The 24,674-nt window shown below is 50.6% G+C and overlaps 1 protein-coding gene across 6 annotated transcripts in view; it reads left to right on the forward strand.

Annotated features, from left to right (window-relative positions):
* The window catches only part of LOC139355527 (disco-interacting protein 2 homolog C-like), a 229,331-nt gene that overhangs the window by 26,093 nt on the left and 178,564 nt on the right, over positions 1-24,674 (forward strand). Inside the window, exon 1 of one of the 6 annotated variants that reach the window (XM_071067347.1) lies at positions 18,193-18,280. The exons of the other annotated variants lie outside the window; for them this stretch is intronic. The gene's annotated coding sequence lies outside the window, so the exon portion shown is untranslated. Of the gene's footprint in view, positions 1-18,192; positions 18,281-24,674 lie in introns of those variants that run through there. 6 annotated transcript variants of the gene reach the window in all.

A 24,674-nucleotide genomic window follows, 5' to 3' on the forward strand; every position in this document is an offset into this window, starting at 1 on the left:
TGGTTTCTCAAGGTTTAAGAATTGATGTCAAAGAGCAATTTAGTGTTCTTTTTGAGTCACCAGCCTTGCTGTGGATGATTCATGAGTCTTTGGTGGTTAGGGCCACAGCACAATCGGTGGGCCGTCTGTTCCCCACCCTGGTGGATACTTTCTCACCCAAAGAAATGTATTCTGTTAACATGTCTCAGTTAGAATATTTTAGTAGGAGACAGAGTTATGGCTCTTGTTTTAATTTGTAATAGATGATTACTGTAGCAGGGTCAAGGTTGAGACTTGCAGTGTAGCTCATGGAAAACATTGATTAGAAACACCCAAAATATATCACCAGCTTTGTTGCTGCAGCTCCAAGGGACTAGGAATGCATATATATTTTTTCTTTTGTTATTATTTATTGTTTTTATTTTTGAGACAGAGTCTTGCTCTGTCACCCAGGCTGGATTGCAGTGGCATAATCTCAGCTCACTGTAACCTCTGCTTCCAGGGTTCAAGAGAATCTTGTGTCTCAGCCTCCCAAGTAGCTGGGATTACATGTGCCTGCCACCATGCCCAGCTAATTTTTGTATTTTTAGTAGAGACAGGGGTCTCACCGTGTTGGCCAGGCTGGTCTTGAACTCCTGACCTCAAGGGATCTGCCAACCTTGGCCTCCCAAAGTGCTTACATTACACACATGAGCCACTGTGCCTGGCCACCATGATCATTTTAAATGTGGCACTGAATATCTGCCTTTTTTTTTTTTTTTTTTTAAGAAGTGCAAATGTTACCTCTCACACCTCTATTCTGTTGCTGGCCTGGGCTGGCCAGCAGGGTTCCCAGGCTCGAGGCCATGTCTGAAGTGTTGTTGGACAGTGTGGATCTGTGACCCCTTGGTCTTTGGGGACATGGGGCACCCCGAGACACCCACAGTCTTGCGAGGGCTTACGGCTCTGTGTGTGGCTGCTGTGAGGCAGCCTTCGGTGGGGAGGAAGGAGAGCAGAGCCCATCTGTCCTGGTGCGGAAAATGCCCAAGAAACCAAAGAAATGGTACAAAAAAACATCATCTGCCCTGGTGCCATTTCTGTAAAAAAAAAAAAAAAAAAAATTCACTCCGAATGTGGTTCTGTGCTTGAGGAGGATAGAAAATACCTGGAAAGGCACAGAAAGTGTTCTTATGGGGTCAGCGCCGGGAAGTGGGATGGGAGGCTTGGGAGTGTGTGCAAAGGAGGAAGTGGCATATTTTATTCTAGTTTATTTGGTAGAGCAAGTGATGAAAGTGAAGCTTGAGTGATCAGAGCAGCTCGGCCTGGCCATGGGTAGATCCCAGCGTGTCCCGCCTCCCGCCTGCAGCTGCAGCTCTGTTTCTCAGTCACAAATGAGACAAGTGGCCTGAGGTTGTGGGCCGAGGAGGGGCAGCTCGGTGTCCCCAGCACCTGACTGTCCAGGCTGCTCTTGGGCCAGCCTGAGGGAAGGGGCGGAGGAGAGCTGGGAGGGTGCACAGTGTGTCCTCCTCCCCCGCCCTGGGACTGAGGTAAGCCCAGGCTGCTGTCAGGATGGAGGAAGATGCCCTCAGGAAGGAGGAAGAGGCCGATGGAGTTTGGTCAGCAGCCAGTGTTGTCTTTCCCACAGGGGATACGCAGTGCCCCAACTAGCAGGAAAAAACTCTGCTTTAGTTTTTAAATTTTGCTCATTCTCTTTATCGTGCTGGTCATGGTAAGATTTGGATATTGTTGGTAGGAATCAGTGTCAATTGCGTACAGTTGACTCTTGTCCAACACAAGCTTGAGCTTTGCGGGTCAACTTATAGGTGGATTTTTTCAACCAAACTCAGGGAGAAAATACAGTGTTCTGCCACGTGAAACGCATGTCGGAGGGCTGATTCTTTGTACACGCAGAAAATACAGTGTTCCTGCCATGTGAAACGCGTGTCGGAGGGCCGACTCTTTGTACACGCAGGTTCGGCAGGTCCACCTGTGGGGCTTGAATGTGCCTGGATTTGGTGTCCATGGGGTCCTGGAACCGACTCCCTGAGTCCAGCGAGGCTGGCCCCGGGATCGACTCCTTGAGGACAGCGAGGCTGGCCCCGGGACCGGCTCCCTGAGGACAGCGAGGCTGTTTCTAGTAGCAGGTGGTTTATTTTGTGTTTTCCCCCTGGCTCCACACCCCGTTCTCAAAGACACGGCTGTCACAGGGGGACCAGCTGGGGCAGGGGAAGAGTGGAGGGCACCTGGTAGAAGTGGCCGTGGACTCTCTTAGGAACGATAACCGTGACACCTACCGTAGACGAAGATGTTGTTGGTCTGCACTCTTCTCGTGTTGGTCTGGGGCATACAGTGGCCGTGGGCTGGTGTGGTCCACAGCCCCGGTCTGGGGCATGCAGTGGCTTTGGGCTGGTGTGGTCCACAGCCCCGGGCTCCGTGGTCCCTGACCCCGAAATCCCATCCGGTCCTGTGTCACCTTGGGCCAGCTGTCTCCTGAGGGGAAGGGAACAGGGAACAGCCCTCCCCGCATGGCCTCCCCAGCACCACCCACCCCCAGGACCTCCAGTGTTGACCCTGCTGGGGGCTCCTCTCTCCTGGGGGGACCTTGTCCCAACAAGAGGACTCCATGGGCTGCAGGAGGTGTCGAGCTATTTTCTCTCCTGGAACTGGGTTGCTGGCAGCTCCCAGATGCAGGAGGAAAGGCTCAGAAGTGCCTTCATAATAAGGAGTTGTTGACGTGAACTTTGGACAGCAAACACTGCTTACATTTCCTTTTCCATTTTGATGCGTTAATGGTGTGCGGCAACACCGTGACACACGGGGATGCAGGTGATGGGTGACCCCCCCGCAAGGGGGCCATGCACCTGTTTGATAAGAAGGCATGCTTCTCTTACTGCAAATAAAAACTTTTAATGGTTTTCTGCCAGAAAGACCCTGTCCTTTATGTAGGATACATAGAGGATCATTTGGCAAGGGATTGGGGATTTGGGGTTAAACTAAAAACAAATTAATTTCATTTTGTAGCACTCTGAACCCATTTGAGTTAATTATTCATTGAGAATTTGAATGGCACACACTGTTCTGACTTCCAATTTCCCCCTAATGAACGGCATTTGCTGTAACATGACAAAACCCTTAGTCTTAGAATTACTGGGTAATGTGGAAAAAGTCAAAGTTGGTTCTCTGTTGTTTTGCTTTAAGGAAATTATATTACTTTGCAGCCACTTAGTTTTCTCCTTTCCAGTAAGAAAAATTGCTTTCTTACTACCTGAAAATTCGTGAAGGTCAAGGGGACACAGGCTGCAGTGCATTAAAAGCCACCATCAAATGTGGACGTGGACCGAGTTTTCCCCTGTTCTCTCCCACCATCAAATGTGGATGTGGACTCAGTTTCCCCCTGGTCTCGCCCATCATCAAATGTGGACTTTGACCCAGTTTCCCCGTGTTCTCGCCCATCATCAAACGTGGACGTGGACCCAGTTTCCCCCGTTCTTTCCCACCATCAAATGTGGACGTGGACCCAGCTTCCCCCTGTTCTTGCTAACCATCAAATGTGGACTTGGACACACTTTCCCTCTGTTCTTGCCCACCATCAAATGTGGACACGGATTCAGTTTCCCTCTGTTCTTGCCCACCATCAAATATAGATGTGGACCTAGTTACCTTCTGTTCTCACCCACCATCAAATGTGGGTATGGACCCAATTTCCTTCTGTTCTTGCCCACCATCAAATATGGGCATGGACTCAGTTTCCCTCGGTTCGTGCCTACCTTGCCACCATGGCTCATTTCACAATCACTCAGGAAAGGAAGAAACATTATTTTTAATAGGCATGAAGGCAGTTGTTTTTAACCTAAGGAACAGGACATAATTCCAGCAATGGGAATGACCAGCCGAGTGGGTCTGTGTGAGGTTTGGAAGAAAAAAAGGATTTTAAGTTCCCCTCTCTGTGTGTGCCCACCTCCCCCAGTTGAGAGTCACAGATTTAATTACTTTAATTTTGAGCTTAAAATAATTTGACAACCTAACAAAAACTACTACAGTCCTATAAAATTCTGCTGTGTGTTTGGTTTTTCAGTTGCTTTTCTGAATATGGTAAATGAATGCATTATGAGTTGTTATTTTAGTAATTGCTGTAAAAATTAATGTATGTTATAACCAAGTGTTATAAAGTTAATTTAGCACCAAAGTAAAGCTAAAGCTGCATTGATTTCCCAGTGTAGTTGTGCATAACAACGGCTCCATGAGGCAGGGGCTGTGACCCTGCAGTCTGGTGGAAGCAGGTGCCACCTGGCTGGTGCGTTCGCTGCCCGTCCCCTCTTGCTGCCAGGCAGCTTTGCAGTTTCCAGGCTATGCGGGAATTGAGGCCGGTGGTCAGTAAGAGACGGTGGGGAGTTGGGTGGTGCAGGTTGGCGTGGGGTGGAAGGAGGCGTGGAGAGCCTGGGGAAGCCTGGACAGCAGCTCCGGTACCTGCACAGGGGGGCAGGGTGCAGCGGCACGGGACAGTGAGTAGCTCCTGGAAACAGCCGTTGGGGTTTTTATAGATGAGTCTGTCTTCAGCTCTGCATCCCTTTCCTGCTGAGTCCGGGTGGAGGGTGGAGGCGTCGAGCGCTTGTTTCTCCAGGTGAGGGCCCATCGGACACAGCCAGTGTTTCCTGGAGTCCCCTCACCTGGGAACGTGCCCCTGCTCTTTTCAGAACAAAACAAATCTTAGTTAAACTTGACACATCACCTTTCCAGAAGGTGTTTAAGTCTGTATGCCTGTTAAGTCACCTAACTTTAAAGAGTAATGATACAATATGCTTCTTTTTTGGGGAGAAAACCTAGCTGATTTAAAAGATAAAATCAGAGGTTGGGGTCGCAGCATTTTGGAGGAGACTTGGTTTATGTCCTAGTGGGCAGCAGTGTTTCCTCAACTATGGTGTTTGCTCTATTATTACATTACAGAGGTGACACTTCAAGCATAGGGAAATGGAAGGCAAAAGAGCGCCCCCATTCAGAGATAAACGTTATCAACATATTCATGCACTTCCTTCTGCTGTTTTTGCTCTTCACTTTTTGTTTTAAGACCACGTTCGTAGGATGGATATATAATTGTTTATGGTGACTTTAAAAGCACCTTTCTTGCTAAAAAGAGTATTTTTTCAGTCTGGAAAATTTAGACAACATGTTTTGTTTAAAAATTAATTATAATACCACCGTGAAGTCATCAATGTTTTTATACATTTTCTTGGTCTCTTTATGGACTTAATAGATACAATTTAACAAATTGGAAATAACGTAATATTATGCATAAAATGTTTCTTGGCATTAGAGATGGAGCAGAGAGGAGGCACAGGGCTTCCCGCTGGCTGAGGTCCTCCCAGGGTGTGACCAGCAGCCTCCCAAGTTTAGGGTCTGCACGGAGTAAGATTTCTAAATTGCCTTACACCACAACCCCTGCAGCCACGCATCCCTTTGATAAGGGGGTGTAGTCTGATAGATTTTTCAAGACAAGAGTTTGCTGGATCTGAGGCTGTTTCAGCTGCTTCTGGAGACGGCAGCTCTGGGACGTTTGTGCCAGCTCTCCCTCAAGACCCCACGGATGCCACATCCTCATCTTTTGGAACCCAGTGTTGTAGAGGAGAAATCTGAAGCCAGTTTGATTTTTGCTTCTTGGTAGGAAACTGATGTTTTCAGGCTTTTCCCCTTTATTTCCATAATGAAGATGATGTCCCACCTCATCCAGAGGTGTGTTTGTTACCTTGTCGGGAATGTCCAGCCCTTATGTCCCCCTTCAGGTCCTCAGTCCCTTTCTCAACTTCCTCGCAATCCTCCCCATCTCATCCATCTTCACTGTAATTCTGTTATTTTTTTCATTTTTGTGCTCACTTTCCCATGCGACTTTTGTTCTTGTTTCACAGATGCCCGTGCCAAACTTTATGTCTGGGGCTCGAGGGCCGTGTTTTATTCTGTCTGCCTCTGCATGTACTTTTGAGAAGTGGGGTTGGAGGTTGCCCCCCAGGTGCTGTTTCAGCTGGGCCTGCCCAGATTCTGTGAATTGGGGGCGTCGGGCAAATCCCATGTGGCTCTATGGTGGGCCGTGCCGCTGAACCGTACGTCTGAGGTTTGGGGGCCGTGTTTCATTCTGTCTGCCTCTGCATGTACTTTTGAGAAGTGAGTGTGGGGGTTGCCCCCTGGGTGTTTCAGCTGCACCTGCCCAGACTCCTTGAAGTGGGAACGTCGGGCAGAACCCGTGTGGCACTACAGTGGGCTCTGGTGCTGACAGAGCAAGAAGCCGCACTCCCAGGACGTGCTTGCAGCTGTGGGCAGGACTGGGATTGTGACAGGATCATTTCCTTCTCTAAAATACATCTCAACAGTTATCCAGAGGGTTGGCTGTAGGCTTTCAACAGCTTCACTCTTCTTAGTTACCAGGAGACAATTCACTAAACAGAGTTGCTGTCAGGGTTTAATTAGGAATTTCTGCGAGAGGCTGGTGGTACAGCTCCCTCTGCAAGCCTCCTGCAGCCTACCCGTCCCCACTCTTGGGCCCAGCCACCTGCATTGGTCTGTGGAGACTGCACATTCTCTGTTCTCCTAAGGGGCTCCCGGACTTCGGGACAGCCTTGGTAAGTTGATGTGTAACTCCCAGTCTCTTCTCTCTTTAAGTAAGTACGTTCATGGAATCCTGATCTTCGAAATTGTTTCATCTTTGTAAAACAGCCATAGTTTCCTAAGCCACCTTGTGTCTGAGTGTGAATCACTTGTTATTTTTCACTGCAGAATGAACAGAACTGGAATCATAAGATTTAGAGGGTGATGAAAAGACAGAGGTTAGCATATTCCATTTTCTCACCTTTTCCTTACACTTTTTCCTTAAATGCACCCCTCGTATGTCTGTGAAGTTCTTCCCAATTCTGTAACGTCACTCCATCCGCAAGTGGAACATTTGTGAACAGTAACAAGTATTGATGTATACACCTCTGCAACCCCGCTGGAATTAATGCTTTTTATTTATGAATGGATGGTCATCAGATGGCCAGAGGGATTCCCTGTGAATTGCGGGGGTCCTCATGCCTGCTTGTGAGTGACATGCACATGGCGAGGGCTAGGGAATCTGAGTCTCTGTGATTCGAGTAGTGACATCGTTTACGCAAGGCAGGTGGATGACTCTTTGAGCTTGGCATGCTCCTGGGTGGCACAGCACAGCTGACATGGAGTGGGGCAAGGGCTTGTTCCACGAGTTTCTGTGTTTTTGTTGTTGTTGTTGTTGTTGTTATTTTTTTTGAGATGGAGTCTCTCTCTGTCACTCAGGCTGGAGTGCAGTGGCGCGATCCAGGCTCACTGAAAGCTCCACCTCCCGTGTTCACACCATTCTCCTGCCTCAGCCTCCCGAGTAGCTGGGACTACAGGTGCCCACACCACGCCCTGCTAAATTTTTTGTATTTTTAGTAGAGACGAGGTTTCACAGTGTTAACCAGGATGGTCTCGATCTCCTGACATTGTGATCCACCCGCCTTGGCCTCCTGAAGTGCTGGGATTGCAGGCGTGAGCCACCGTGCCTGGCCTGTTTTTGTTTTTTTGAGACGGAGTCTTGCTCTGTCATCCAGATTGAAGTGCAGTGTCATGATCTAGGCTCACTGCAACCTCCACTCACTGCAACCTCCGCCTTTCAGTTCGAGCAATTCTCTTGCCTCAGCCCCCCTAGTAGCTGGGATTACAGGCATGTGCCACCATGCCTGGCTGATTTTTGTATTTTTAGTAGAGACAGGATTTTGCCATGTTGGTCGGCTGGTCTTAAACTGTTGGCCCCATGTGATCCACCCGCCTTGGCCTCCCAAAGTGCTGAGATTACAGGCATGGGCCACTGCACCCGGCCCTGTGTTTGACTCTTAAATCTTCTTTTTCTTTTTAATATTTCTGTTTCTGGACGGCCACTCAGTGGATATGGAGGAAGAGTTCACAGATGTCCGTATTACATTTCTTACTTAAATTAGCCTCCCTTGAACACTGCTATAGGGTACAGATGCATGAAGGGCTGAAAGGGTGGTTGCGTCCCAGTAAGTGTGAGCGTGGAGCTGGTCTGTGAGACCCCGGTGCCAGTGAAGGCACCCGTGTGAGATGGCCTGGGATGGGGGTGTTCAGAGCCCTGACCGTGGCACACACCCTTCAGCTTTGATGTTTCAGGCCATTGCTCTGGTCATCAGTGAGCAGAAGGTCTAACAGCAGTGATATTTATCACTAGCTGTGTTGGCCAATGTGTTAGGAGGGTGAACCTGTTTGACTTAAGCTGTTTGACGGGTTTGCATTTAAATAGACAACTGGTGACCTGGTGCCTGGACGCTTGCTCTGTGACTTGCCCTACGTGGCTTCTCCCTCTGGTATGCGTTAGATGAGATGGGCGTGTTTAGGGTGGTGTGGCCCTAGACTAGAAATGCAAACCCTGCCTCACCCCAGATCTGCCCCACCCCAGTGTGACTTTTGGAGGTGGAGGCCCAGCATCCTTCACCTGCCCTCCAGGGTGATGCTGAGGATGCTGAGGTTTCAGAGCGCTGCTTTGTTGGCACTCCAGCAAGTCCTGCTTAAAGAGGCCAGGATCTGAAATGGCAGGTTACCAAATTGTATAGCAGAAAAATAGAAACGTTTCCTTAGAATGGGCGTAGGAAGAAAAATGATTTCCTTCACCATATCTGGAAAAGATTTCAAATTAGCAGGCACTATTTGGAATTATTAGTGGTCTCCTCTATTTCTTATCTTTTTTTTGTTTTTTGTTTTTTCTTTATTTTGATACAGGGTCTCACCCTGATGCCCAGGCTGGAGTGCAGTGGTGCAATCTTGGCTCCCTGCAACCTCTGCCTCCTGGACTCAGGTGATCGTATCACCTCAGCCCCCTGAGTATCTGGGACTACAGGCACGATACCATACCTGGCTATTTTTTTTTTTTTTTTTTTTTTGTAGAGACGAGTCTTGCTATGTTGCCCAGGGTGGTCTCAAATTCAAGCATTTGTCCTGCCTCAGTCTCCCAAAATGCTTCTGTACCCCTGACCCAACAAGGAAGGACAAGAGGCGTGAGCCACACTCCTGGCCTCCTGTCTTTCCTTGTTGGAGCAGGGATGTAGAAGCACTTGCCGCAGCTGACTTGAGTATATCTCGTTTTGCTTTGTTTTCGTCACGGGTAACCTGGCAGTGCTGTGCACCAGTGCTGCTGGCCAGTTGTTTTTTCGATGGACTGGCAGAAAATCAAACTGAGACCCGGGTCCCTTTCTCCCCGGGTACTGACCAGGTGGGAGAGGAAGGACGTTATCTGAGTATCAACTTCATGAGGGCTGGTGGGGAAACGTCAACTTTAAGGTGCCTGGGATCTAAGGCATGGAACCCAGAGTGCAGCGGAACATAGGGGATGTAGCCTTGGGAGCAGAGACGTGCGGGCCAGTGCCCTCGTTCCTGGCAGGTTCTGAGTGCAAGAAAAGGTTAGTGACCCAGCCGAAGTCACGGAGCAACCTGCCAAGACCTGCCTGGATGTGTGGCTGGCATCTGTGCTGGCCCCAAAACTGCCCATTTGGGGATTCCTTGCAGTTTCAGACCCATCTAGGGGTCCGGAGAGGGTCCCAACCATGACCTCAAAGAACCAGGTGTTGCCTTGAGATCCTCCAAGGTGAGGGTAGGAATTTTTTTTTTTTTTCAATTAGCAATAATTTGTTGTGAATGATCTTGGACCTATTTTCCACTTCTTTGTATAGGAAGAGAGACAGAATAAAAAGTCTCAATGTGCCAGATGCCATGTAATGAAGTCGTGGGGTTAACATTGTTGATTATTATGTAACATCACGTTAAGTGGAACATATTCACACGTGTCCACAGCGTGTGCGTGTGCCCAGTCCGATGAGCAGGTTGGGTTGGGGTCGCTGCTGGTTCATGCAGCCCCTCTGGGTGGTGCTTTCTCTGTGACTTGCCCAACACCGTTGCTGCTGCCTCTGTTGGAGTTCAGCCTTGACCGGCCTTGCTGCCACCAGGTTCTCGGGGCCTGTGCACCCTCTTCCCCGCGCGCACCCTCTACCCCGCGTGCACCTTCTTCCTGGGGCACACCCTCGTCTCCGCGAGCACCCTCGTCCTCCGTCCTGCCCACCCGGGGTCTGCTGTGTGTTTCTACTCAGCCCATGCCTGCCTCTTGCTGTGAGCTCAGTTTATTGAGGTGCGGTGAGAAACCAACAGAGGGGAGCAGTGTCCCAGCTTGTCAGGGCAGGAGGGAGCCTTGGGCATCTCTTCCCCAACTCTGGCGACCCACCCTTCGCGATATAGTGCTGGGGAGAGAGGTGAGTTCTAAAGGTAAGACGGCCGTGATTTCCTGAGTCTTAATTACCTAACACTGGGTCATCTGCCATGTCGCCTCATCGAAGGGCACCTCTAGAGACAAAGCAAAGCCTCTGGTGGCCGTGGGCGGGGTGGCCATGCCTGTCTGTGGGTTCTGTAGAACCTACCCAAAGCCCCTCCAGCCGTGGGGATGTTCAGGCACTTGCCGCCTGTAGGAAGTGTGCGTTAGCCACGTGGTAGGTGCGGACGCCTGGAGGGATAGGCACAGGCCCACAGGCGTGGTGAGTGTGGGAGATTTAGCCACGTGGGGACGTGTGGCGGGATAGGCACAGGACCACAGGCGTGGCGGGTGTGAGAGAAAGTGCACAGAGTGCCCAGCAGATGGCGTGTGGTCAGCGGAAGCCGTGAACATAGGCCGGGCTCGGGAGACACATTTGGAAATACACTTTAAGCAACATCAATGGATAATGCTGCGATTTGGTTTCCTCCCGTGGTCCAAAACATGTTCTAGAGATGCCGCTGCTTTGTGTGTACCTGAGACAAGGGTCTAAATGTATTAGGGCCTTGATGTAATCTGTAAGACAGGTACAAAATGCCTATTTCAACGAGGCACTGAACAAGAAAGCGTGCTCTATTCAGTGCAATGAGAATGCTTCATTGTCATAAGCAAAGTAAAATGCCCCCAAGGCGAGCTTGCCATGTGTTTAATGACCCTGGACACGAGCCTCCTAAACCTGCCAGAAAGTGCTTCCAGCGTGGCTTCATGCAGTGGTTTCATGCAGTGGCTTCAGTGGAGAATGTGCATATGTGGCTGATACTGAGAGCTGCGCAGCACCCTCCTGACCTGACGCATGCCCATGTGTGGACCGTGAGCCGGGCAGCACCCTCCCGACCTGACGCATCCCCACGTGTGGGCCATGAGCCGGGCATCCTGACCTGACAGGTCCGCATGTGTGGACCATGAGCCGGGCAGCACCCTCTTGACCTGACGGGTCTCCTTGTGCCCATTGTGGGACCTCCGTCAGTCAAACAAGTGACACATGTCAAACTGAATGCAGGGAAGAGGGTCCAGGATTGCACGCAGGCTGCATGTCTCATCCTTCTGAGGCCTTCTGGGAAGCCAGGAGGGCAGTGGGGTCTTTTGCGTGTTTCCTCCTGGTGGCTATGAATTTGTACCAATGGCTTTTTGCAAAAGGGCCCGGAGGCGGAATCAGACCCTGTCTTAGAAAGGATGACGTCTTCACGGGCACCTCTTTCCGCCACTCTAGTGCTCCTGTGATTTTTCAATATGTGCACCCTGCAGACTTCAGCCTGTTGGTGTCTTGGGGGAATAGATACCAGGATTGTTCCAATGTGTGCAAACCTGAAACAGGAATTTCTCTGCATTAAGTTGGTCACCAAAATGGGAGGTAAGGGGAGAGGGGAAGGAACTTCTTGGCCTCATCAGCCCTTTTCTTGAAACTCACAGTCAAACTTTGTCAAATTCTAGATGATGGTGCTTTAGTCGATGCATTTATGTATGTTATGTCTCGTTTTCTGAGTATGGTGCTTCAAGAATTTAAATATTAAGGTGAAATTGCCATGCACGGTTGAATTGGCACCATAATTTGACTCTCTGTAAAGCCTTTTGGTTTTCTGTTAGAGTGACTTACCATTTTTTGAGTTAACTGAAACAAACTCTGCTGTCAGCACGAAGGAACCACTGTCTAGTTAGGACATCCAATTAAATAGAATTCTCCTAAATAGAGCGTGCTCTTTTCATAAATTTTAAAAATTCATCTATTCATCAAACACATATTGAGTACTTATCACCCTGGTTGCTAGTCACTGTTCATATATATTTTTAAGGAATTACTTCCACCTAGCTCTGAAATAACATTGTATTTAGAATTTAGCCCAGAGGTGATTAAGCATGAACTTTTCTCAGCAGTCTTGTTTTCATTTTTACTTGATAACATGTTCTCAGACTCGGTGCCCAGCTGACGTTACTGTGCATTGCCCCAGGCACACACCTGGCCGGCGCTGTGTCTCTGGGGCTTTAGAGCAGGAAGGAAGGGCTGCCAAGTGTCTGGCCCTTCCATGTTTCCCTGGGGGAAGGATTAGGCCTTGGGCAGGAGTCTTGGCTTGTCTTACTGGATTAGCTGGTGTCATTCAGTCAGCTCTGCCTTGGTGTTAAGCTCAGGACTGACTCTGACCTCTGAATGGCAGAGGAGAGGATGGCGTTTTAGAATCAGTCATGCAGACCGGGGCACCCAGCAGGTCTCGGATAAAAAGTGGTGGCAATTGATCACTTCCCTTTTTGGGAGAACTGTGTGGATTGACTCAGACCTCTTTCTTTTGATTTTATCTTGAGACTTTGCAGAAGCAAAAATGCCTTTAAAAAAAATTAAATGATGGGCTTTTGTAATGTTTGTGTCTCCCCAAGATTCACAAGTTGGAATCCTCACCCGCGAGGAGATAGTGCTAGGAGGGGGAGCTTTGGGCGGTGAGGAGGTCGTGAGGGTCTCATAAATGAGATTTGTGCCCTCAAAAAAGGGACTACAGAGAGCTCCCTCGCTCCTTCCATGGTGTGCGGACCCAGTGAGAAGCGCCGTCTATGAACCAGGAAGCCCTCACCAGGCAAACCTGTCAGGCCTTGACTATGGACTTCCCAGCCTGAGACTGAGACTGAGAGCTGTGAGAAATGAACTTGTGTCATTTGCCAGCCCCTGCCCAGCCTGTGGTGTGTTGTTAGAGCAGCCTGGGTGAACGAAGGCAGGTCGTGAATTTTCTGTCATGCTTTCTGGCTTCAGATACTTGCTAGGGAGATGTCACCATCTTACCCAGGTGGAAGTGTCTGGAATCAGACGTTCCGTTATGATTTGACCTTGTTCTTGCCCCACGCCTGTGCCGTTCACACCTCCAGGTGTCTCGGCTGCCCGCGGCCCCTCCAGACGTTTCTGATTCGGGGTGTGGTGCTGGTCGCGGCCGTGCCGTCAGTGACCAGGAGTAGGAGCTCGCGCCCCTCGTGAAGCAGCAGCCTCACCCGGAAGCTGCCGAGAAGCATTTGACAGAAGGTGATCGCGCCTCGAGACTGAAACTTCCTGTTTACAGGGAATGGAGGTGCATAGTAGGGAATTTAATGATGGCCCTAGAAACAGATGCCTCTGGGGTAGGGGATATTCTGCAGGACAATGCAATGATCTTCTCGAAAAGTGAAGATCACAGATAAAAGGGGTGCGAGGCTGTCCCTGACTAAGACGGGGAAGGAGAGTCACTCAGCACAGTGTGTGGCCCGGATAGAAAAGACGTTTTCGGAACGATTGTGCTACCTGAACATAACCTGGACAACGATGCTCTGAAATCATTCTTGTCTGCCGATGATGGTACTGCGGCTGCAGAGGGGCCTTTATTCCTAGGGAACGTGTGCCTGAGGACTCGGTGAGGCAGCAGGAGCCTCTCACCTTCAAGTGGCTCCAGAGAAGAAACAAATCTGTCTCTCTGTCTGATCTACAGAGAGAGTGAGAAAGCAAATCTAACGAAATGTTAGCAGTTGTTGGAGCTCCACGTGGAGAAAACTTGACCACTCGTTGTACTGTTCTTCCACTTTTTAAATATGTTTGAACATTTTCATAATGAAAATGTGGGAAAGTAAAAATAAATCTGGAAATTAGAACGGAAGTGAGCCCAGCCAAGTGCTCTTGGGTTCAGCCGGGAAGAGCCAACGGTCCGTTGGTGTTCTCTCGACTCGTCGTGGGGATTTCCTCCTCCTGGGTTCACCACCTAGTTTTCCTTGTGATAGTTATTTTATACATAGCTATGAGCATAGGTGATACTGAAAACACACGTTTAGTGTGGTTTGTCATTAAGAATTTGGAGAACTGGCTAAATAAACCACTTGTACAGAGTTGAGATGAGCACTACCTGCCTCAGCGTCTGTGGTAACAGCTTCATTTGGGTGCAGAGCTTGGCAGAGGTTTGAGTGACTCTGTCTCGATGGTCCTCTGTCAGAGGACAAGGTTAAGCATCACCACCGAGGGCCCTGTTGAGCCTCTCGGCTGGAAGTAACCTCCCCCTGGCTGGTGAGGCAGCCTCTGAGGGCCTTTCCTGACAAAGCCCTTCACTGAGCTGCAGTTTGGCCATCTCTGCCCTCACCTCCCCGACTGCAGGGCCTCGAGGTCTCACCACCTCCAGCCTGAGCACCCAGTGCCCAGGGGCAATTTCCCACCTTCCCTGGGGGCTCAGGATTCTGGCTCCCGGGGCAGTGCCCGCAGCTGGGCCCCTCCTCCTGGGCTGGGGGTAAGGCTGGCCACGGCCTCCTGCTATGTCCCACTGGCCACTTCACCGCAGCTGCAGCCCTCACTGGGTGGCCCCTCCTGCTTCTGTTGGATGAGGAGATGCAGGCCTTCACCGAGGCTTCCTGGCCTCGCCCCTGCTGGCCCCAAGGCTGTGCCGCTTCCCCCTTCCCAGCCCCTGGTCTCTGTACAGTGTCTGTCCAGGATGTCTGTCCATCTGTCCTTGACATTCTGTCCAGAAGCAGCCACTGTCATCTTAGTTTGTGAGGGGCGAGCAGAGCCCAGGTGCGGTCGATGTGGAGATGCTCATGCACTTCAGTGTGCAGGGAAGTGAGTTCCTTCATATCTACAGCCTCTGCACAGCCAGCTGGGAGCTCACCCCATTCACAGGTGGATGTGCCTTGTTTTTTGGCCCAATCACCTGCATTAACTCAGAAGAGTCACAGTTCCCTGCTTTTCTGTCTTTCGTGACCGTCCACCTCCCTCCTCTGCCTGGGGCTGAATGGTGGGGTCTGTCGTGGGTTCGTGGGACCCTCTGTTCTTGTGCGGCCACCAGGAACTGTTATCCGGGCTGATTCCACAGGAGGAGTTTGGGGTGAGCTCCTGAGCGAGAGTTGGGAAGACTAACGTCTGTGTAAACCTTGCTTGTTCATGGTTATTCCTCTCAGTCTTCTTAAATTGTGAAAAATTGGGGACCATTTTGAAATATGGATTTAGGTATGGATTGGTGAGGAGAGAACGTTGATCTAATTGGGTTTACGTTGTGTGTGATAATTTTACACTATCCTTGGGAAAAACTGAAGATGTTGACAGGGTCATGAGAATCGTTTCTTTCTTTCTTTCTTTCTTTCTTTCTTTCTTTCTTTCTTTCTTTCTTTCTTTCTTTCTTTCTTTCTTTTCTTTTCTTTTCTTTTCTTTTCTTTTTTTTTTTTTTTTGAGATGGAGTCTCACTCTTGTTGCCCAGGCTGGAGTGCAATGGTGCAATCTCGGCTCACTGCAAACTCTGCCTCCTGGGTTCAAACAATTCTCCTGCCTCAGTCCCCCAGTAGCTGAGATTATAGGCGCTCACCACCACGTCCAGCTAATTTTTTGTATTTTTGGCAGAGATGGGGTTTTGCTCTTAAGGGCATTGTTCGTTAAGTATTAATTGGTGGCCTGCCGTTGAACTAATGTTAGTGAAGTGCTGACATCATCAGCCATGGCAGAAACTTACTTGGCATCCCTGGAAAAGAGGGCAGGGAAGCATAGTGCCCTGATACCACCTCATTCTCCAGTGCTACTTCCAACTCTGAGCTGATGGTCATTATGAGTGGATCTGCCCTGGACAATTAGTTTAGTGCAGCTGCCTTGGACAGTCAGGTTAAAAGTAACAAACCGCCACAAAACTCAGCTAATAAAATGTGAGGAGAGACATGGGGCACCAGGAAGGGGTGAGGCCTGTCTCCCTGTGTGCCATCTGTGTGGAGCCTCAGTACCTAGGGGACAGCGTTTACACAGAGCCCCAGGTTTTTATTAGCATTTCCCTGAATAAAATGTCACTGGTGAGCTGCGGACTGGGAGGCTTTTTCTGATGATTAGGTTTCGTAATGTGGGATCATCAGTAGGCAAGGTGGGCCTGAGGGCCATAGGATCTGGAGACTGTCCAGGGCTGCTTTCTGGGGATGACAGGCTTGTCCCTTCAGCAGTCAAGACACCAAAGAGAGTCTTTCTGAGAATAAAAGAGAGAAGCTTTTAAGGAAAAAAGCAGTTTCTCTCTCTGTTTGGGAGTTGAGTGCATTTTCCTACATTTACTCGGAGATGTTCCTTGGTTCCCACCATGTGCCATCGCCCCGCTATGGGGTAGGGTCACCCCACCTCGTACCTAACCCAGGAAAACTCCTCTGTAGTTATTTCAGAGGCTGTGTGCATTTCTCTTGCCTCAACGGGTAGAGTGAGTTTTTCTTCCTACTGTTTTTAGTCAGTTTTCTTAATCTAGCCTGTTACTGGGATAAGTTCCAGAGACGAGCAGTTTTAAAAACAATCTTTGTACGTTGAGTAGAGAGCAGTCCACCTGTAACCAGTTTGTTCTTGGAGGTACCGCAGCGGCCTTGGTTACGCGAGGGCCCCGTGGCTCAGGATGGGCCGAGGAAGGAGTGCGTGAGCAGTGGGCACTGGCCGGAGGCAGGGGAGGCGTGGCCACCTGTGGCTCGAACTCCCCCCATCCACTCTACCGCACCGCTGGGACGTGAACATTCTCGCCCTGGACGTTTTGTCTAAATGTTCAGTGCCCAGGCTCTTGGGTACACAGGCGGCCCCGGGTTTTATTTCAAAAGGGTGTCACGAACAGTGAAGTAACCCACGTGCCTAAGCTTTGATTGACATGAAGGAATGTAGAGGCTGCTGAAATCCTGGTCATTTTAGAACAAAGTATTTTATTAACAGTTTTCTAAAAGAAAGAAATCATTAAAAAATTGATCCCTGTTGAGGTAGAAGGATCTCGTCCTCATGCTCCTCAGTTCCTTCCAGAATCAGCTTCCAGTTCAGCTGCAGAACAGGTTCTGGTGGTGGCTGGAGCAGCCCAGACACGTGCCGTCGGGTCTAAGTTCACACTGGTGTCCGTGTGGTCTCCAGTTATGGTGCGGGCCGTGGGGTCTGAGTTCACACCATTGCCCATGTGGTCTCCAGTTACGGTGCTGGCCATGGAGTCTGAGTTCACACTGGTGCCTGCGTGGTCTTCAGTTACAGTGCTGGCCATTTGTGCCTTTCTGGGAAGTTAGAAGGAGGATCATTTCATCACGTCTCTGTCCTCCCACACCTGATCTATGCTGGGCCACCGTGAATTCTTCCTTTTAACTGTTTCTCTCATCACGGGCAACACTGGTGTTCTGTGGTCAATGTTTGCCATTTCTGAAAACGGATTCTGTGTTTCTTTATATAATCACCTGGTCTCTTTTACGAATTTCGCTTTTCTTTAAGAAAATCATCGTGCTTTTATCTCTTCAATCTCAACTCTGTTCCCTGACACAGGCTCTTACCAGCTCGAAAATTAAAAGTAATCTTTGATTATACTTAATACTTTCTAAAGTTTTCAAAAGTTTATCAGCATGTGGGTTACTGAACATTGCCTGTTTATTTAATGGAAAATTAGATTCTAAGTAGAGTATTAGAGTGAAAATGATCTTTTGATTTTATTAAAATATTCAGGTAAAAATATTAAAATGCCTTCGCCAAACTTCATGCCTGTGTAGCGTGAAAACATTAAGCTGCTCTCTGCTCCCGGGAATGCATGAGTAGAGTATGTGTTTGAAAGCGTCATTCCAGTCTTAAGTTTTAGGTATTCTTAAAGGGGTTGGCTGGAGAAGTGACATTTAGCATTGAGTGAACGTTTGACAAAGATTTGTCTCGATATAAAAATAGTTAAAAACAATCTTTAGTGTTTCCTGTCAGGGTTCACCCATTAAAGAATGGTCTTGTAAAAAACTCATCGAGAGTGTCGGCGCCCAGAGGTGCTACCTTGCCCACAGTTGTGTCATCTGCTGTCACCAGGCGACACGCCCAGCGTTTAGCTGCACGTCAGATGTGGCCACGGGGCCACAGGACATCCCTGCGGACGGATGTTCTTATGCAGATTAATGAGGATGGAGACCGCTGCAGAACTGTAAGCCCCCCAGGGGCTGACGGAAGCCTGGGAATACCCGAGACACCAGAGTCGCTGCTGCCCTGGGTGGAAGGAAACCTGCCCTGGAAGATGGGAAATGCAATAAGGAGAAAGTACCAAGGTACATGATGCTGTGAAAACGGAGATGTTTTAATTAAATTAACAATTAAAATCATTTTAATTATGTGAATTATTTGAATTCATGTTAGTTCTTTTTAGGAAATTAATACTTAAAGCAAGTTTGTTTTCTGAATTGTTTGATTTAATTGAGTCAGCACAAGAGTTAGCATTGATATCTGACCCTCTTCCAGGGTTGGGGCAGAGGAGATGGGGGCAGAGGAGACAGGCCTCCCACCCGCTTTCCCCTGGAGCTCAGCCAGAATTTCCCATTGAGGAGCCCTCAGCTCCCTGAGAGCCAGGAGCTCTTGCGGAGAAGCCGCTGTCGGCATGCCACCCGCTTTGATGGCCCTGCTCTGCCATCCCTGCGCTCCAAGGGCCGGACCCTGCCGCTGCCTGTGCCAGACGGGTCTCAGGGAGGTGCCAGCCAGGGGTTATGCATGGCGGGGCCTGGGCATCGCTGTCCAGATTCCGTGGCTGCCGGTTTCATTCTCTCGCTGTTTGTCCCCCTAGCAAGACTCATGAGGTTCCTTGAGGACAAGACCCCCTCCTGCCACCTGGTCTGTTTCATGAACGTTCTCTGCACGAGTACAGCCCCGGGATGCAGCCCTCGGGAATCAGGGTGTCGGCCATAGTAGGGCGGGTCGCTCTGCTGGGCACCATGATGGATATTAACCGCTGTGCTTCACTTTGGGGACGTGTTTAAGTACAAAAGTAATTTTAAAATTTCACCATTATTTCAAGACAGCTAAGAGCCTATTAGCACAGAATCCCTGGTCTGAATGAAATCAAACGGTTCTTATTAATTATTCATGATGCCACGAATATGTAGCCTTATTTTTTATAATTGCCAGTCTGTATAATTAACCTTTCATTTGGTTAAAGTACTTAACACTAAGTAGAGCTGTAATTTCAACTGTTTATAAAGCATATGGAAGAATGTTTAAATGTTTAATTAGAACCACTTTTTTAAGTTTCATAGAGAATTTTTTTTCTTGTCAACAAGGGTCTTTAATTATTTAAACCAAAAGAGAAAAACAGACCAGAAAAGAAAAACAACTAGTAAAGCTCGGAACTGCGAAGGTGGCATCATTCCGTTAGTCTCGGGTTTTGCTTCCTGGGTTTGTGACGTGGTCAGAGTCCTTGTCTTTGATTTCCTAACACAAGTTGTTAAAGTTGGAAGTGAGTGTGAAATTGAGTTAGTCTAGCTTTATTCTTTCACGGATGAGAAGTGAATTATCTTCAGCAAGGTGGGTGCAGGCGTGGTCCCCGGGGGTCACTGTGGTGAACAGGCCGCCCTTGTGGGGAGCCAAGTTCGTCATCACTGGGACAGAGCCCAGGACACTTCCCCAGCTGGCCAGCCTCTTCCTAGAACCTCACACATTGCAAAGGATGGAGTCCAGATCTATACCGTGAAGAAACGAGGGTGGTTACAGAAAGCACCACGATCTCAGCTGAGTGGCTCTGAGCACCCCAACGTTGGGGCACCTCAGCATCCTGTGTGGCTCAGGCTGTGCCCAGCAGGGAGGCCGGCCCGATCGAGCTGCGGTCTCCACCCTGAGAGTGAGGGCTCCTTCCCCCAGCGCGAGTTAAAGCATCATGTGTCCACCTGTGCAGTGGCTGGTCCCAGTGGCCCTGGAGGGCTGAAACCCTGGGTCCCGCCACTGGTCCGGGGCATCCGTTTCCCCTTCCTGCAGTTCCTGTGTCTGTGTGTCCAGGGGCCTCCGATCCCTGTCTTAGGACCATGGCTGAGGGGTCAAGTTCACCCGCTTTGGAGCTGGCCCGGATCTTGGTTCTGTGGATCCTCGCTGTGTGGCTCTGGAGCAGTTCTGTCCTCAGGAGATGGATCCTCACAGCCGCCTCTTGGGGCCATGAGGAGACTTAATAGGACGACCCCCGGGTAGCTGCTCAAAGCCCTGTGCGGGGCCAGCCCTGTGTCTCCACCAGTTCCTTTGCTCTGTGCTCCCCCCCACTGTCACATCGCCAGCCTTTATTTCCTTTACCTTGGACCCAGACAGCGAATGCTCCGCTGGTCTTGGCAGCCCCTTCTCTAGTCTATCCTCAAATCACTTCCTGACGGACAGCCATGACTAGCCATCGGCGTGACCAAAACCCCACAAAATAGAACCCAACTTTCCTATTAAGCTGTACAGAGCTGTCCCAGCCCCACTTCCCACAGGCTGGCCTCATTCACCATGGGATCCGTGGTTCTCACCTGGGGCTGGGGGTGCCCCTGGCATCTGGTGGGGAGTGTCAGGGATGTCCCTCCAGGCCCAGTACAGTCCCCCAGCCAGTGGCCGGCAGACAGCAGCACCCAACCTGATGTCCCTGTGGCTTCTGGTTCCCCGAGGCTGGCTGTGCTTTGCTGCCTCTACATGCTCTCAGACGTGTGCCCTCTCTCCACCTTCACTGGTTAGCAGTGTTCCATCCATTAGAGCTCAAAGCACTGCCTCCCGGCAATGCAGCCCCTTCTCCTGGCCTGCCGTCTGCCTGTGCCCCACGGTCTGTACCGTGTCCTCACGGACCGATCAGAGCGAGGCTCCCAGGGATGGAAAGGTTCCTGCTTGTGTCTGCTTGTGTCTCTGTCCCGCCTTCTCTGGACCCGGCACCGTGGCCTTTGCCGACAGAGGTCTTGGGTTGATTGTCAGCGAAGCAGACAATCTATATGGCTCTAAATGGCTGTGAACATGCTTGATTGGGTTATTTTAAAAATAGTTGTATATGTAAACATTTGAGTGTGACACAGGTGGATTTTTGGGCTAATGGTCTTGTTCTTCAGGGAGTAACCACAGGCCCATGCACAAGGACCATTTCCAGCCGATTTATGGAACGCTGTTCTACCTGGTTAATTTTCAACGTTATCTCAGCCTGAGAGGTAGGTCAGCATGTGACGAAGTTCACTGGTTTGAATCCTAATCTGCTCCTTAGGAGCTGCACCTTCCATGCCTTCGTTTCTTCCTTGGTTAGGTAGGGAAGGGATGAGCTACCTCAGAGTTGTGAGTGAGGCCTGCATCGAGTGACCGCATTAAAGTGACAAGGACTGCACCCGGAGTGTTGATATTTAAAGACCTTTAAACATCGCGATGCTGCATTTTGGTACCCAGGTAAAACAGCAAAGTTCTTTCAGATGCAGACACAGACCCTCGGTGAGGTGGGGGGCTGATGGCAGGAGGTGGACCACCGACCCTGTAACGAGGGCGTGGTCTGCTCGAGGCTGAACGAAGTGCACATCATTGCATGTACCACGGAAGTCCCTCTCGTGAAGTCCTGGAAGGGTCCATGTGGCTGAGCCGTGTGGTCTGTCCATGACGTCCGGCAGAAGCAGAGCTTTCGGGTGCAGCCTTGCTCTTGTGCGCACAGCCCTCAACGGTCTCAAAAGTCTGAGGCTTAAAGCAGGCTTGGGGTTTCCTTACACCTCCTGGACATCTAATTTGCCTGGCAAACATGTTTTTCTTGAGTGTAAAGGTGAAGGAGTGGGTGATTCTGGTGAAAGTGTACTAATTACTGTACTTCTGGGTCAGTGGCGCTCGGTTGAAGACACTATCTGCCCTGGATGGACATCTCTGGGATGGTGAGAACCGGTGGCTGGATGTCGCGGGGTTGCCAAGAAGATGCCAATTTTCTCCTTTTTCCTGAGTAACAACACCCTACTTTGTTTAGGGAAGCAGCACACCCAGCTGAAAATCCAATTCTCTTGTACGGCGGAGCGGCTGGTGACACAGGTCCAGATGCTGGGATGCTGATGGGGGGTCCTGGAGTGGGAGGTGTCAGGAGGCTTTCCTGACCCACAGCAGCCCTGGGCCCTTGTCCGGCCTTCTTGCCCGGGGCATGACACCTGGAGGGAAAGCAGCTTCGGGGGCCCGAGGGCCAGAAGGCAGAGTCCTGGCGTGTGAGGCAGGCCTGGGCCAGGCTCCTCGGAGGATGTCACAGACCTGCTGCCCATGCAGGGACCACCCACCTCTGAGCCCCACGCAGATTTTCCTCCATAGCCGAGTGAAATCCTGGTACAGCGAGTGAGGCAGTCAGAGGCACCTTTTGTGGAAGGAGGACAAAGCTGGAGAGAAAGAGGTTTTCCTAAAGGCACAAGGCGCTGATTCTGCGTTAGGGATAATTCCTAGGAGTGTGGTTGCTGGTGGGTGGAAAACTAGCCAGAGAATAAGTGGGAGTGGCACTTGCTGGTATTTAACTGATTCGTTCACGAATGGTCCGAACAGTTCCAGTGAAAAGAACATTTCGGACCCAGAAGTTTTCATCCTGCCTGACAATGAGCATGACCGTGGGCTGTTCCATCCTTCCTGGGCGACAGTGAGAGGGTCTCAGGCCCTTCCGGCCCTGTGCTGGCATTTCCCCAGGGTGTGTGCCCCATCCTGAATAGGCTGGAATGCCTCTGGGTGCAGCTGAGTCTCTTGAAAAGGGAAGAGACATGTGATGTGCTCTGGCTGAACAGGAAAACGAGGGAGGACAGGGAGAGGGGCCTGGAGGTGAGGAGGATGGTGAGCAACACTGGGGACAGAGGAAGTAGGGTAACACCAGGGACAGGGGGACGGAGGGTAACGCCGGGGACAGGGGATGGAGGGTAACACCACTTCTCCAGGTGCCTTTGGGGGATGCTGCCGCCTCTCGCACCCCAGAGTGAAGTCAACAGGATTCTGTCCCGAGGAGCCCCAGAGCCTGGCAGCTGGGATTGTCGCAGTATGAACCACTGTTCACTAGCTCTGCACCCTGGGACAGGCTCCCTGGTGTTTCCACCCTGGTTTCCCATCTGGACAGTGGGACCCTGAGTGTCCCCGTCCCAGCTGCGCCCAGAGCCCTGGACTCCAGCGTGTCGTCGGCACTCATTAGCGTTTCTTTTGTTGTGGTCCGTGGACGAAGTGGCTCTCTCTTTGTGTGTTCACAGCCCTCCTGCTCACTTTACCTTCTGGGAACACTTTTTACATAGCTTCGTATGTGGGGAGGACTCGAGTGATTAATGGAATGTTTCATCAGGTGCAGTTCTTCTGTTTCCCAGTTTTGACACAACATTTGGTGAAATTTCCAGGGACTCCTGTGGTCAGCCTCACGGTTTCACTCTGTCACTTTCTAATGCAGTATTCTTTGGGAGTCTTTTCAATTAAGCGCCATCATTTAAAAATAAGTTTTATAATATGCAGTTTCAGGTTAATTCTTTACCTTTGTGTCTCAGGCAGTACTACCTACCTGTGAGTAGTCACAAAGGTTCACGCAGTTTTCTCTAGCTGTCCCTAGCTCGTAGCTCAGCAGGTCCCTTCAGATGAGTCAGCCAGCTGTGTACCTGCATGTTCAGGATACTTGTCAGGGGCCTTCCTCAGAGCAAGACCGACGCTCACCTCATCCTTGGGACTTTGGAGCCCGCCCTGGAGAGACTCCAGCCACGTCCAAAGGGGCCGTCCGGGTCCCACAGGCTGGTGGGAGTGACTTCTGAGCCACTCCAGACCACACTTTGTGTTCCTACACCCCACAAAGCCACTTAAAGTGCCATGTTCTGGTGCTGTGTGCCTCACCAGTGTGCCATACAAGCCTGCACGGGGATCTGAGCGGGCGCTGCCTTCCTCAGGCTATGCTGGAGTTTTGGGGCAACTGGAGCACTCCTGGCTGTGATTCTCGCCACTGTCTGGGCTTCCCTAGAGGGTCTCACCTGCAGCGTGAGGACCACATCGGCAGCCACTGAGGAGCCGCCAGGTGCAGCGTTGGTCCCACTCAGTCCTTCTCGACTTTGGTGAGAGAGTAGACAGCAAAACTTCAGCTGGGAGCCCCAGGCCTTCTCTGCTTGGGGCCCTGGGACTGACATAGCACAGATCCTGCCATCCACGTGCTGGGGGCCCCGCCGTGCGGCTCCCTCCTCTGGTCGGGGGCTGCACCCTTGGGCTGTGCAGCTCCTGGTTCTCACACTCAGGGGCCCAGGGAGGGTGGTGGATGAAGAGAGAAGGAGAAGGGTGGCAGTTTGAGCCCAATTGTGTTGGCTTCATCTTCCGCCTCTTGTCCCTAAGTACATTGGCAAAGTTTTCCAGGTGAAAACTCAGAAGGGATTTTTAATGACTGGAATCTGTGAATTCCATGGAAGCCAAGTCTGTCCACCTCTTTCACCCACCTCATTTCTCCCCGTTGGGGCTGATTTTGGCAGCGTTCATAGGGGCAGGGACGGAAGGGGTGGGGGCCAGCCGTCGGCCCTGTGTCCCTCCCTTCCTCCCCTCAGCGCCACAGCATTTCGGTGTCATCCCCTTCCGTGCACGCGTCCTCATGAAAACCAAGTGCGGCTGGAGGGAGATGCCTGCGCCCACTCCCGTGACCTTCCCGGCCGGCCTGGCTGCAGCGGCCTCTCGGCAGGCATCTTTCTGGTGCTGCCTCCGTGCCCCTCCCATCACCTGATGCTCGTGTTCCTG

The sequence above is a fragment of the Macaca nemestrina genome, chromosome 7, assembly GCF_043159975.1.
Source record: "Macaca nemestrina isolate mMacNem1 chromosome 7, mMacNem.hap1, whole genome shotgun sequence".
NCBI classification, from domain to species: Eukaryota; Metazoa; Chordata; class Mammalia; order Primates; family Cercopithecidae; genus Macaca; species Macaca nemestrina.